This window comes from Papio anubis, chromosome 3, assembly GCF_008728515.1.
Source record: "Papio anubis isolate 15944 chromosome 3, Panubis1.0, whole genome shotgun sequence".
In the NCBI taxonomy this organism is placed as follows: Eukaryota; Metazoa; Chordata; class Mammalia; order Primates; family Cercopithecidae; genus Papio; species Papio anubis.
In genome coordinates, this window is record NC_044978.1 from 127,194,320 (window position 1) to 127,210,282 (window position 15,963).

Below are 15,963 nucleotides of genomic sequence, written 5' to 3' on the forward strand. Positions count from 1 at the left end.
GCCTCAGCCTCCCGAGTAGCTGGGACTACAGGCGCCTGCCACCTCGCCCGGCTAGTTTTTTGTATTTTTTAGTAGAGACGGGGTTTCACCATGTTAGCCAGGATGGTCTCGATCTCCTGACCTCGTGATCCACCCATCTCGGCCTCCCAAAGTGCTGGGATTACAGGCTTGAGCCACCGCGCCCGGCCAGAAATGGAAATACTTTTACACTGTTGGTGGGAGTGTAAACTAGTTCAACTATTGTGGAAGACAGTGTGGTGATTCCTCAAGGATCTAGAACTAGAAATACCATTTGACCCAGCGATCCCATTGCTGGGTATATACCCAAAGGATTATAAATCATGCTAATATAAAGACACATGCACAAGTATATTTATTATGGCACTATTCACAATAGCAAAGACTTGGAACCAACCCAAATGTCCATCAACAATAGACTGGATTAAGAAAATGTGGCACATATATACCATGGAATACTATGCAGCCATAAAAAATGATGAGTTCGTGTCCTTTGCAGGGACATGGATAAAGCTGGAAACCATCATTCTGAGCAAACTATCACAAGGACAGAAAACCAAACACCGCATGTTCTCACTCATAGGTGGGAACTGAACAATGAGAACACTTGGACACAGGGTGGGGAACATCACACACTGTGCCCTGTCGTGGGTTGGGGGCCTGGGGGAGGGATAGCATTAGGAGAAATACCTAATGTAAATGACCGGTTAATGGGTGCAGTAAATCAACATGGCACAGGTATACCTATGTAACAAACCTGCACGTTGTGCACGTGTACCCTAGAACTTCAAGTATAATTTAAAAAAAAAAAAAAAAGAGAGCACAATAATTTTTTTTTAAAGAAAAAAGCGCTCTGTGGGCAGTGTTTGAAAGAAAGTCTAAAAGAGAGTTCCTCACCTCCTGTGCATTAAGTTTATCTATATACTTACCTGTTCCCTTTAATAACTGTAGTTTTTGCTGGTGTTTAAATATACTAAGAACTACATCTCCCAGCGTGTGTGGCAGAGTGGTGGCCTCTGTGCACCGTCTGCACCCATCAGAGGCGACAATGCAGTGGGCTGTGAGCACAGTGGCCCATCGGGGTTTTCTCCTGCAGGCATTCCCTCCTGTCTTGTGTCATCCACTTAGTTGTGCACAGACCAAGATACATGGTGGCGACCCGGTGAAGCTGACGCAGAGTCTAGTGGTTGGAGACATTGCCGAGCTAAGGCCAAACCAGAGGACACTGTTGCTGTTTACCGATGGCTTGATTGTGACCAGCACTTCTGAGGGGCATCTATATGTGATGTCCAACACTGGCTGCTGGGAAAAAGACTTGGCCTTCATGCAGGTCAAGGTCAGAGAACTTCAGAGGCAGGGCAGAGATGTGGGCCTGGAGGTGGTAGATACTGCCCTGCTAGCCCTGCAAGGGCCCCCTGTGGCTCAGGTGCTATAGGCCGGCGCGGCAGCTGACCTGAGGAAACTGCCTTCATGACTAGTGCTGTGATGGAGGTGTTTGACATGTCTGGCCGCCACCTTACCCACTGTGGCTGCACAGGAGAGAATGGCATGGACATCTTGGTGCCAGCAGTGGGGGCAGTTCACCCGGCATCAGCTCTTCTGAAAAACCCAGAGGCGAAGCTGGCAGTGCTGGCAGCTTGTGCCTGGAGGCGGGCCTCTGGCTGTATGGGAGTGACACTGATGAACACACTACCCCTGTGGAGGGCAGCCTCAGTTGGACATTGGGGAAGCGCCACCAAGCTGCTCTTGACTTCCCTGGAGCCAAGGTCACTGGTCCCCAGCTGAAGGGGAAGTGCAGTGGAGACGTGTGGGGTTGATGTGTGAGGGGGCCCTGATGCAGGCACACAGTCCCACCTGAGCATTGAGGGTCCATGACTGGTACTGTGACCAGTGGCTGTCCCTTGCCCAACCTGAAGAAGAATGTGGCAATGGGTTACATGCCCTGCCAGTGGTCAGCCAGGGACAATGCTGCTGGTAGAGGTGCGGCAGAAGCAGCAGATGGGCGCAGTCAGCAAGATGCCCTTTGCACCCACGAACTGCTCTACCCTCAGGTGAGGATGGCTCAGGGCAGGGCCACCCCCTCCAGAAGTCTTGCCCTAGAGGGCATCCTACAAGGGCTTTCGCAGGAAGCTGAGGCAGAACTCACTGGGGGTGGGCAGCTAAGGGGGAGGTTGGTTCTAGTTGTCTGGTTGGGGGGGCCATACCACCTACTCTCCCCACCCAACCCATGCCACTCCAGCTCCAGGACCCCATTTCTGAGTGACAGACCAGCCCATTCAATGTCTTCTTTCGGTCCATGATCCCACTGACCTACTCTAGCCTGATGGAGGGAAATGAGAAGCTCTGGTTCTGCCATCTCTCCCACTCTGCCAGGTGCCGGCTGTGGAACAAAGGCTTGCCTTTGTGGGGAGGATAAAACCTGCCCAACCTGCCTCACCTTGGTTATTCGCATTGCAAGGAGTCATTACCATGGGCAGTGTGGGCTCAGGCCACCCCTCCAGTTTGCTTTCCATAAATGCAAATTGTCCCTACTGTGAATGAGGAATGACTCCTGACTCGCAGGCATGCACCACCACATGAACCGCCACACCCAACCATAAAGTTATTTTTAACTCAGGTTTATTTACAAAGAAATAGAATCCCAGAGAATCCAGAGAGGCAGAGTCAAAGTGACTGCGTTTAACCACCAAAGACAAGAAGCGTGGGCATATTTACAATACAGGGCAGCAGGAACATATTGCTAACCAGTTGCATTAGCTCACAAAGGCCTGGGGTGGTAATTGATCACAGTGTTCCTAGGAACAAAATGGATGGGTAGTCAAAAATGTAGCTTGCATCATTATAGTGGAATTCACAGCCTTTTACCCAGTTTTCAGACTTAATAACTTTACAGATGCAGAGGGCCTTGATTGAAGAATGTCTCTGGTGGTCCACCCTAACCAGAGCCATGCAGGCAGGAGAATTCTGGGACATGTAGTTCAGTCTAGCCAAGTCTAGCCAAGTTGACAATTATAAAGCCACCACTCCTAAGGAAGACGCAGAGCAGGGATTTGACCATAGGTGGTCAGGAGTCGCAGGCTCCACTCTTAACTCTATTTTACCTCCTTGGGGTACCCAGGTTGGTCTTGAATTCCTGGGCTCAAGTGATCCACTGCCTCTGCTTCTCAAAGTGCTGGGATTATAGGCATGAACCGCTTTGAGAAGCAGAGGTGCCATAAAGTTATTTTTAACTCAGGTTTATTTACAAAGAAAATGTATCACAGACCTTATGTAGTTCTGGGCCACGAGGCTGCCTCAATGAACTTTCTATCTATTGAGCTTATGGTAAATGTTCCACCATCTTCTAATTGGAATCTACACAAATGGCCAAATAATACGTAGACTCGAAAGTATGTATGCTTTACAAAAAAATTACACTTACATTAACATACCTGATTCTATCCTGAAGTGGAGCCAAAAGTCTCTGTAGTTTGTCTAATAGATTCAAAATAGTAGAGAGAAAATTTGAGCAAATCACTGTACTGTTTTGCTGTCCTCCCTCCCAAACAACGCAGCAGCTGAGTGGTGGCTGGACTGCCGGATTCTGGGGATGCTGGTCTGCCCGGGATTTTCATAGTTTAGTGCAGAAACTCCCATGCCCTGGCAAACCAGGAGGTTTGGTCACCCTAGCTGGGGGATAAGCAGGTCTTACATGCCCACCTAGGAAGGTCTGAGTTTATCAGTGCAGTAGCATCACGAACAAACAGGCACCAGGTACAGCTTCCTAGAAGCCTCTTTTCTCAAAGAAGAAAAGACAAGATAATAACCCCCCTAAAATGGCAGATTTGCCACTGGATCCAGTTGCCTTGTGCTTTCCTCATCACTCACACTGTGGTGGGCGTGAGCTGGAGTTCCAGGCCCTCCAGACCAGGGTTGAGGGTTTTTTCACCTCAACCTGCAAAAGAGACACCCACAGAGCTTTTCCAGTCTGCAGGTGCCTTAGTGCAGGAAGTTGTCTCCTGGTTCTTTTCCTGGAACATGCCGGAAGGTTGGTGTGCAGGTTGCACATGGTAAATCCAGTCCCACATGCCTATCTCCCTAAGCCTTTGGAGTCTCTCTTCCATATTGTGCCAGGAAAGCTCTCTAGTAAGTGCGCTCATGTGAATGAATTTAGCCTGCTCTAGTGTTCTATTCCATTATTCTTGTTTGAACATCTTTAGGATGTACTTCCACACATGTTCCCCAGGTCTCTGAAGATACACATTAGAAAAGTGTGGCAATTCTTTTGGCGTATAAACTATTTCTTCCTGGGTCATGGTGGGTCCCTGTCCTACTGGAACGTGCTGAGATTTGGCAATAATCATGAGTCTAGTGGCAACACGGGGTGGTTGTGGTAGATTTAGAGCAGAATGAGTAACTCCTTTTAAGGCATTTGTCTCCAGATGAGCTTATCACAGATATTTAAGCAGAGGAAGACTAGTCTTCTACCGAGAGCAAGCTACTTCCACAGGAGAGGGAAGCTCAAAACTATACATTCAACTATTGTTTAAGTCAGCAACCCACACTCTTAAATTGTATGTTTAATTTTTTAGCAGTACCAGCCCTCTGGCTGTGAGCAATAAAAGATTCTTTTAGGGCTATCCTCAAAGCTCTGTGGTCCTCTAACGATGACTTGAGCTGAGAGTTAAAGGATTTGGGCTTGTCATTTTTCTTTCTGTTAATACTCAAGTATGCTCAGAAAAGTCCGTCTCACAGCACATCCCTTATAGTCATCATGTACTGCCACAACAGTTAGTTGCAACTGCCATTTGGGCTCCTAAGACTCTTGCTTCAGTTACAACTTCATTACAATTAGCCACAAGTGCTAGCTTGATGTGTGATGTCCTTGCACGCCATGGGTCACTAGCTTCCCATTTCCCATTGCTAAGGAGCTCAGTGCTGTGCTGAACTCCAAGGACAGGGTCAACCCTCAGATCTCGTCTCCACAGGTCTATCTCCTAGGAGTACTCCCAGCACCATTTTGTGGCAGTTGGATTCTGTACTAGTCCAGAATCGGAGTATAATTTGAACAGGGAAAGTTTAACAAATAGAATTATTAACTAGAGGAGGGAAATAACTAAAAGGGGTAAGCAGAATGCTAAAGAATACTCTAGAGCTGGCCGGGCGCGGTGGCTCAAGCCTGTAATCCCAGCATTTTGGGAGGCCGAGACGGGCGGATCACGAGGTCAGGAGATCGAGACCATCCTGGCTAACACGGTGAAACCCCATCTCTACTAAAAAACACAAAAAACTAGCCGGGCGAGGTGGCGGGCGCCTGTAGTCCCAGCTACTCGGGAGGCTGAGGCAGGAGAATGGCGTGAACCCGGGAGGCGGAGCTTGCAGTGAGCTGAGATCCGGCCACTGCACTCCAGCCTGGGCGACAGAGCGAGACTCCGTCTCAAAAAAAAAAAAAAAAAAAAGAGTACTCTAGAGCTGAGAAAAGTACTTGAGGAAGAAGCAAACTTGGAAGGGATTCTTCTCGTCAAGCTGGAATTCAAGTTCTGCTGGAGAAGGAGTGGCTGCAGTCCACTGGAGGGTGGACAAGTTTGCTGGGTTGACCCAGGCCAGAGCCAGTCTAAGTCACTGGACAGGCAGGTAATATTCTTCTAGGGAGTAGGGGGACAGAAGCTGGCCAGAAAACCACAGTTAGGACCAGCAAGTGGGAAACATGTCTCCGGAATGTACGTGGGAAGATTGGCAAACCACTCCAAGGTGTAGGAGGGCTGAGGCTGGCAGATGGACCTGTGCAAAGATTGAGGGCATCAAGAACCCCTTTACTGACTGCTTGTCATGAGGCCTGGTGTTAGGAGGGCTGCAGCCGGGTGGTCACAGAGCTGGAGCTGCTGGCTTACCAAGGGACTGTGCCCTCTCTGTGCACACTGGTATGTTAGTTTGCTAGGTCTCCCACAACAGAGGACCACAGACTGGGGGGCTTCAGCAACAGAAATGTATTTCCTCACAATCTGCAGCTAGAAGTCCAAGATCAAGGTGTTGGCGGGGCTGGTTTCTTCTGGGGACATCTTTCCTTGGCTTGTCTTCCCCCAGTGCCTTCACATGTTTCCTTTTGTGTGAGTCTGTGTCCTCATCTCTTCTTGTAAGGACACGAGGCATATCAGATTAGGGCCCACACTGGTGACCTCATTTAACCTTAATCACCTCTTTAAAGACCCTATCTCCAAACACAGTAGCATTCTGAGGTACTGCAGGTTAGGATGTCAACATGAATTTTGGGGGGACACAATTTAGCCTGTAATAGTTGGGGAGGAGCATTACTGGATGTCCCTGCCATATGTTGCATACAGCCAGGAGGGGAAGCACACCTGACCAGGAAGAAGCCCATTCCTCCCGCAGTGTCCCTCTAGCGCCCTCTACTGAAAAAGTCTGACACCCCGCTCACTGCAAAGGAGAAATGTCTACAGGATTCAACTCCACTATTGCAGAGTAGATAATGAAGGACGGATTGAGAGCTAAGAGGTAATAAATTAATAACTAGCACACTGGTTCCTCAGCTTTCCCAGCATTTCTGTGAGTTTTCTAATGTCCTCTAGAGAAAATGTGTGCCTAAACTGAGCGGTTTACAACTGAGAACACTGGCAAATTTGTAGTTTCCCACTTTTTTTTGGACAGTAGTTGTGCATTATGGTACCTTCAAGTTGTCATTTTGGGAGGAATAAACAAATTTTCCCTGGGATTTTACTATTATGATAAGTATAAATTAAAAATTATCTCCATTTAGCGTGGCATGGTAATGGACTGTGGAAACAAGACCAGAAATCCAACTTTTCTGTTGTTCCTTGTATCTGCCTGATTCATTCCTGTTTCAAGGCTGATACACTTGCTTTTCCTCCTTCCTGGAACTCTCTTCCGTCAGGTATTCACATAACTTCCTCCATCACATCAATTAAACCTCTGTTCAACTGTCACTCGGAAATCCCTCCTTAGTACTCTATCAAAAATAGTCTCATTTCCCCAAAACTCTCTTTCACCAGGCTTTAGTTTTCTTTATAACAACTTACCACCATGTTATATTACTTAAAGTAGCCTATGTACTTATTTACCTACAGAGTTATTCACTTATTATTAAAATGCAAGTTCTAGGAGGGTAGGGATATGTCTTGTTCATTGAGGTATCCTCAGAACCTAGAATAGTGTATGGCATATAATAGGTACTTGATAAATATTGATTACGTGAAGGACTGTAGGTTTCAGAAGAGAATTGGTTTTTCCAGAACACAACTCCATATGCAGGCATATCTACAGCAATGAAAATTTAGCCCCTAACTTAATTAGGATGGCAACAATATAATTGTGTTTTGATTATTCTCACCCTAACTTGGTAAAAATGACTTTTGTTCACTTTTTAAAAATTGTGGTATGGTTAGCATACAGTAAAATTCACCTTTTGTGTGTAGGTACAATCGTAAGAGTTTGGGCAAATGCCTGTAACTATGTAAAACCATTGCAATCAAGATATAGAACAGTTCCATCATCCTTCAAAATCTCCTCTTTCCCTTTTGTAGTCAGATACTCCTCTGACCTCCAGTCCCTGGCAGCCACTGATCTGTTTTCTGTCCTTATAGTTTTGCTTTTTTCAGATTATCACACAAATGGAATCATGTAGTATATAGTTTTCTGGGTCTGCCTTCCTTCACCTAGCATAATGCATTTGAGATTCATGCATTTTGCTACATATATCAGCTGGCTGTTCCTCTTTATTGCTGTATAGTATTTCATTATACATACGAAACAAACTATGTATCATAGTTTGTTTATTCTTTCACCAGTTGAAGGACATTAAAGTTTTATCTTTTTTTCCAATTTGGGATTATAATGAATCAAGCTATTAATAACATCCATGGACAGGTTTTTGTGTGAACATAAATTTTCTTTCCTCGTGGGTAAAGCTGAGTCATATACTCAGTGCATAGTCAACGATAAGAAATTGCCAAGCCAGGCTGGGCGCGGTGGCTCACAGCTGTAATCCCAGCACTTTGGGAGGCCGAGGTGGGTGAATCACTTGAGGAGTTCGAGGTGGGTGGTCCCAGCTACTTGGGAGGCTGAGGCAGGAGAATCGCTTAAACCTGGGAGGCGGAGGTTACAGTGAGCCGAGATCATGCCACTGCACTCCAGCCTGGGTGACAGAGCAAGACTCTGTCTTAAAAAAAAGAAAGAAATTGCCAAACTGTTTTCCAAAGTGACAATACCATTTTGCATTTCTACCAGCAATGTATAAGAGTTCCAGTTACTCTACATCTTCACCACCATTCGCTATAATGTGGGATGGCTATGGACTTTGGAAACAAGACTAGAAATCTGGCCTTCTTGTTACCTGAATCTGCTTCATTCATCCCTGTGTCAAGGCTTATACACTTGCTGTTCCATCTTCTTGGAACACATTCACGTGTGTTAGTGTAACTTCATTCACATTTTATTTTAAAGGAGAGCCTATCTATGTACACATAAAGACCAGTTAAAAACAGAATGAAGAAAATCAGAAACATAAATACATGAATGAGGAAAAATTATAAAATTGTATGCCTTTCCCTGCATTCTTCACCATGTGTCAGAGATCTTAACAATTTTCAATTAGTAATTAATTAATCTGTGCTAAAAGTTTTTTTATTTGTAACATGTTTTTAAGTGGATTTGTTTAAAATATTCAGTGTGTATTTTGGCCCGGCACAGTGGTTCATGCCTGTAATTCCAGCACTTTGGGAAGCCAAGGCAGGCAGGTCACCTGAGGTCAGGAGTTCGAAACCAGCCTAGCCAACATGGTGAAACCCTGTCTCTATTAAAAATACAAAAATTAGCCAGGCGTGGTGGCAGGCACCTGTAATGCCAGCTACTTGGTAGGCTGAGACACAAGAATCGCTTGAATCCTGGAGGCAGAGGTTGCAGTGAGCCGAGATCTTGCCACCGCATCCAGCCTGGGACACAGAGTGAGACTCTGTGTCTCAAAAATAAAATAAAATAAAATATTCAGTGTGTATTTTTAGCAGTGTTTAAAAAATACTGACCAGAGCCATAAACTTTCTCCAGATTCTAAAGTGTGTCTTTAACACTTTCCTCTCTTCAAGGAAATGACGTAAACCGAGAGCAATTTATGTTTATGAGGCATTCCTGCAATGGGACATGACCTCTGATCCCAATAATTCTTTCACAGATGCTGTGTTGACATTTCTATTGCTTAAGTATAAAGCAAGTAAAAGCCATGATTATTTCAGTTTGTTACTATGCCAATGCTGCCTAAGAAAAAAATTACTAACTTGAATTTTCAAGATTGTTCAAGAGTTTTAAACCAGGTAAACAAATATAAATCTAGTTAACATTTGCATGCACTACTTTCCATTTCTTTACACTGAATTTATACTTTATTAATGGGGAGGATATCCCTAGATATATATATTTTTAAATATTTATGTATTTTTTGAGACGGAGTCTTGCTCTGTCCCCTAGGCTGAAGTACAGTGGCATGATCTCAGCTAACTGCAATCACTGCCTCCCGGGTTCAAGCGATTCTCCTGCCTCAGCCTCCTGAGTAGCTGGGATTACAGGCATCTGCCATCACGCCAGGCTAAGTTTTGTATTTTTAGTAGAAACAGGGTTTCACCATGTTGGCCAGGCTGGTCTTGAACTCCTGACCTCAGGCGATCCACCCTACTCAGCCTCCCAAAGTGCTGGGATTACAGGCCTGAGCCACTGTGCCTGGCCTTGTTTTTTTTATTTTTTGAGACACATCTGAGTCACTGTTGCTGGTGGGATATCCGTCTTAAAATTCATCTATAATTTTTACAAATTCTCCACAGTTTGTCTCCACCTTTCCCCTACACCCTAAATTGACACCATTTAAGAAACTCAGGCTTAGAAACTGAATGTTAAAATTGTTCTCCTGAAATAGAACCTGAAAAATCAGCTTCCTCTTAAGTGAATAGTTCCTCATAGAAGGTTTCCGGAAAGATAAATCCTCTGGAGAAGAAAAAGAGTGCCAAAAATGCCTGAAGGCAATGAATCACATACTATGCTATCAAAAGCTTTATATATGTGATTCATTCCACAAATATTTATTGAGAACTTACTATGTACTGGGCAGTATTCCAGACACTGGAAATAAGGTATGATGATTCAAACAGAAAATAGCTGTGCCCTCATGAAGTTAGGTTCCTGTTAGTGAGGACACACACCAAAGAAAATAAGTAAAACAAGTTATAGGACAATGGTCCCATAAGATTATATTGTATTTTCACAGTACCTTTTCTGTGTTTCTTTTTTTTTTTTTTTTTTAAGACAAGGTCTCACTCTGTTGTCCAAACTGGCGTGCAGTGTTGTGATCACTGCAGCCTCTACCTCCTGTGTTCAAGTATTCCTCCCACCTCAGCCTCCCAAGTAGCTGGGACTACAGCCATGTGCCATCACAGCCAGCTAATTTTTGTATTGTTTATAGAGATGGGGTTTAGTCATGTTGCCTGGGCTGGTCTTGAACTTCTGGGTTCAAGTGATCCTCCTGCCGTGGCCTCCCAAAGTGGTGGGATTACAGGTGTGAGCCACCACACCCAGCCCTTTTCTGTGTTTAAATATGTTTAGATATACAAATACTTACCATTATGTTACAATTACCTACAGCATGAAGTAGGTATGCTGCACAGGTTTGTAGCCTAGGGGCAATAGACTATATACCACGTAGCCTAGGTGTGTAGTAGGCTAGACCATCTAGGTTTGTGTACATGAACTCCATAACATTTGCACAGGGATGAAATTGCCTAATGATGCATTTCTCAGAAAGTATCTCCATCTGTAAGTGACACATGACTGCATATCATACGTTTTAATACAGAGAAAAATAAAGCAGCGAGAGAGAAAAAGAAGTTTGTGTAATCTTATGTGTTAAGTTTTAGAAAATGAAGACAACGGTTTCACTGAGTTGGTGACCTTTAGGCAAATACTGAAGGAGGTGAGGAAGTAGCCATGGCAACATCTGAGAAAGCATTTCAGGAAGCCCAATGAGGCCAGAAGGCTGCAACAGCACTGGCGAGGGAGGGAGTGGATGAAGAGCCAGGAGGCAGCAGGAGCCAGCTCACTGAGGGTCCTTCAGCCATGCTGAGGGCTTTGGCTTTACGCTGGGAGAAACGGGGACGTGTGAAATGGGGAGGTTCTGAGTAGAGGCATGACATACGCTGGCTTTGGTTGTAGCAGGATCAGCCTGGCTGCTATGGTGAGGACACATGAAAGGGGGCAAGGGAGAGGGAGGGAGACCGGTTAGGATGCTATTGCATTAATCCAGTGGGGAGAAAATGGGGACTTGGCCAGGGTGGCAGCTGAGGAGGTGGTAGGAAAAGATTAGATTCTGCATGTGTTTTGAAGGTAGAACCAACAGTCTTTTCTAATGTCTTGAATATGGAATGTGGGAAAAAGGCATTATGGTTGATTCCAAGGTTTTGGTCGGAGCAAAAGGAAAAGTAGATACCATTAATGAGATGGCGAGGAGGGTGGGAGGAGGAGGTTTGAGGCTGAGGTCAGGAGGTCACAATATATTGAATTGGAGGTGCCTATTTGGCATTCATGTTGAAATATCAAGTAGGTAGTTCAATATTCACTTCTGCCAAGTGCAAGTTCAAAAGGGAAGTTAAGGCTGGAGGTGCACATTTGCGAGTAATCAGGGTACAGATAACATTTAAAGTCAGGAGTTTAGATGAGATCATTTTCTCACGCAATTCTTAAAACACTAGCATGTGGAAGACACTATTTTAATCCTCATTTTAGATATAAAGAAACTGGCTGGAGAGGTTTAAATAGTTCACTCTAAGTCATTCAGTTAGTAACGGTAGGGACTTCAATGTTCATTCTTATCTCTAAGAGAGAGTTTTCAAACTGGGCTCTGTGACAATCCTAAAAGAAAGGAAGGCAAAGTTTAAGGGCACTGTCTCTGATTTCCATCTGTATGCATTTGTTGGGGTTTTATGTACGATTTTATTTGGCAAAAAAAAAGTATTTATGCTGAGTGAGGTGACTCATGTCTGTAACCCCAGCACCTTGGGAGGCTGAAGCAGGAGGACTGCTTGAGCCTAGGAGTTCAAGACCAGCCTGGGCAACAAAGCAAGACCCTGTCTCTACAAAAAGAAAGAAAGAAAGAGAGAGAGGCCAGGCGTAGTGGCTCATGCCTGTAATCCCAGCACTTTGGGAGGCCAAGGTGGGCGGATCACTTGAGGTCAGGAGTTGGAGACCAGCCCGGCCAACATGGTGAAACCCTGTCTCTATTAAAAATACAAAAATTAGCCAGGCATGGTGGCACACGCCTGTAATCCCAGCTACTGATTCTGAGCTTATTGAAGATAGAAACTGTCTAATTCATCTCTGCGTTTGCAGCAACTAGCCTGTGCCTGCACATAGATGTTCAACAAATGTTTGATGACTGTCTGAATAATATATATTAATTGGAACAACTATAAAAATGTTAAATATGCTGCCTTCTCCATGGAAGAGATAGTTCAGTATAAAGCATGAAATCCAAAATCCCATCACAATTAATAAAATGATGATCTTGTAAAATGAGAGCACAAGTCTAAGTATGTCAGATATCAGATCTTGGGGATATAACCAATGAACGAGACAGCATACATCAACAGCAATAACCAAATGGGCAAAGACATGAAAGCAACTCACAAAGAAGAAATTAAAATGCTCTATAAACACTTTGAAAAAGATCAACTACTTTAATAATCACAGAGTTGTGAGGGAAACCACGTATTATTCTTGCCTACGTGTCAAGGTTTTAAAAATAGTGTCTCTTCATATTGGCCAAGGTCTGAGAAAGAGGCTCTCATGCACTGCTATTAGTAATGTGCACCTTTCTGTAAGGTAATCTGAGAAAATGAATCCAAAACCTTTAAAATGTGCATACCACCATACTCCACCCTCCATACCTACCCTCCAGTCCCTGGAAATGTACATGCACATACACGAAGACATTCTGCTTCTAGGATTTTTCCTAAGGAAATATTCACAGATATGCCCAATGATACAAATCTATTCATGGCCCTAGTGCTTGTAAGAAGGAAAAAATGCAAATATTGAAATGCTATGTGTTCAATGACAGGATTAATTAAATTGCAGTGGATACATATGATAAAAACCTATGCAGCCGAAAAACACCAATATATTGAAAGAAGCATTAATGACATGGGAAAATATTAAGTGAAAAAAGTAGATTTTAAAAAAGAAGTCTAGTATAACCTCCGCCTCCCAGGTTCAAGAAATTCTCATGCTTCACTCACCCTCCTGAGTAGTTGGGATTGAATTACAGGCGTGTGCTACCACGCCTGGCTAATATTTTTTGTATTTTTAGTAGAGATGGGGTTTCACCATGTTGGCCAGGCTGGTCTCAAACTCCTGACCTCAAGTGATCCACCTGCCTTAGCCTCCCAAAGTGCTGGGATTACAAGCATGAGCCACCATTCCTGGCCTGATTCATTTCTAAAGTTAAAAATTAGTTACTGTATGCCAGCACCTATATTAAATGTGTTGCATAGTCTCTAAATTATACATTAACCCTAAGAAATAGGCGTCACCATTGATACAGGACAAATGAGCCCCAAAGTGGAGCTTAGTCTATGAGGGTTCTTGGCTTTGCCCGGGAAAGAAGGGCAAAGGGCAAGCCAGAGGTAGAAGAAAACACCTTTATCGAAAAGGCAGCGTTAGCTCCAGTGTTGTTAGAGCTGTGACTGCTCCTGCAGAGCGATGCCACCCGGTGGGCAGAAAGTAGCATTACTTATATTCTTATATAGTTTTGATGATATGTACATGAAAATGTTTTTATAACGTTACCTTACATAGTCAACGTTTTATATGTTGTTGAACAGCATTAATAATTTCTAATGGTTGCACCTAACACCAGGTCTGACAAATAACTCTAATGTTAGTTCACCTGATGTACAAAAATTACAAATGTTTACTGAGTGCTTACAGTGTGGTATATTGAGGGTATTTCAATGATTAAGACAAACAAGGTCCCACTTATCATGAAATCTCCATTCTCGCAAGGGAAGACAGATAATTTTTAAATCCATGAGAAAGGTATTATGATTATACCTATTTGAGTATTTGAGTCACAGAAAGGTCAGGAAACTTTCCCAAGATCACCCAACTGGTAGGCAGGTGTTAGAGCAGATTCCAACCCTGGCAAGCTGTCGTCATAACTTTCTTACTTCCTGCTCCCCTGGCACCCACCAGCCTAGAGAGAGAACCAGCCCAGAGGGTGGAGGGTGTACTTTTAGTTGGAGGAAACAGTAGGGTGAGGCCAGATTATAAAAATCTGGTAGAGGCGTTAAACAATTTAGCAAAGAAATCCGGGAAGAGGGAGAGGCAGCCCTTGTGATGTGGTATATTGGGGATATTTCAATGAGTAAGACATACAAGGTCCCTCTTATCATGAAATCTCCATTCTCACAGGGGAAGACAGAACATTTTGAAATCCATGAGAAAGGTATTATGATTGTCCCTGAGTGAGCCACAGAGAGGTCAGGGAACTTGTCCAAGGTCACCCAACTGATAGGTGTAAAAGCAGATTCCAACCCTGGCAAGCTATGGCCATGACTGGGGTTCATAACTCCTGCTCCACTGGCACCCACCAACTGCTCTGGGAATTCAGAGGGCAGGTCAGTTAGAGCTGGAATAGTTGTATTCATTTACTTTTTAGACCCTGTGGCTCCCATCCTATCTCCACCCCCATCATGAATTTGTGGTAGATCATTGACCACAGTTTAAAAAGTTCTTTCACATGATTTCTATTGAAAAACTCACAGTGACTTTGACGCAGAAGAGTAGGGCAAGGGCCCTCCCCACTGAACAAATTCCCAAGGCAATGCTGGTCATTTCAACTATCACAAACTCCTGCAATGCACCTTTCAACTCTCCCAGGGACTGACACTCCTGATCTAGATGGATGACTGCTGTGTGTCTTTCCAACTCGAGTTGTAAGTCTGTGATTCTAGAGACTAATAATGTACTTGATCGTTTTTTCTTTTTTAAAATCTGTTCCTTACCCATTTATATTATTTTTTCAGTGTTTCTACTGGGAGAAGGAAGGAAAATGAAAAAGAATTAAAATAATTCAATTACATTTAAGCAGTTTTTTGAGAATAAGCTTTTTGAGTGTGTATGAACTAATGTTCTGTTCTCTTGTCCCATGGATCACAAAAAAGTTGCAGGATTTTTAGTGATTTAAAAATTTGTTCCATTTTTAACTTTCATAAACTAAGGAGAATGTTGTAAAATTGAACTACATTGTACTCACCCTTCTTTAATTGGAAAGGGTTGTTTTAAGCATTTTAAAACATAGGGTCATATCTGTAAGAAAACAGAAATCAACACAGATTTAAACTCTGTCTATTCTGTTAAAATCAAAGCCAATCATATTTCCTCAAAAGTAGGGTACTATGTTCCTAATTCTTCTTCCCTTCAACTCACTGCTGCCATAGCAAAGTTACAGCTGCAACAACTGACCCAAGTCATTTTCAGTGACTCAGTATTTGCTGAGTAAACAGTTAAATAATTTTTCCTATGCTTGTCAGTGCCTGGCATATGTAAGTGCTGTTAGCTGCATCATCTTCATCATCCTCGTCATCATGCAATTTTATATTTACTGCTGCCCACACCCACATATACAAATGACTGTCTGCCCTATAGCCTGCTGTCTATGAGAGCAATTTAAATCAAGTAAGATATATTTTAGGTTGCTAATGCTAAGAGCTGAAGAGAAAAAGAAAAAAAAAAAAGCAAGGGGACAGGAAGTATGGGTGGTATATGTGAGATTTTTGAAGGTGGCTAAGAAAAGCTTCTTAGGGAAGGTGACATTTAAGAAAGGTTCTGCAGTGAAGGAGTAAGACATGATCTGGGGAGAACTTTCCAGACAAAGTGAACAGTAAATGCAAAGGC

The 15,963-nt window shown here is 43.6% G+C and overlaps 1 pseudogene; it reads left to right on the forward strand.

Annotated features, from left to right (window-relative positions):
* Nucleotides 1–1,028: 1,028 nt before the first annotated feature.
* Nucleotides 1,029–3,065, forward strand: LOC110743263 (annotated as a pseudogene).
* Nucleotides 3,066–15,963: the final 12,898 nt, after the last annotated feature.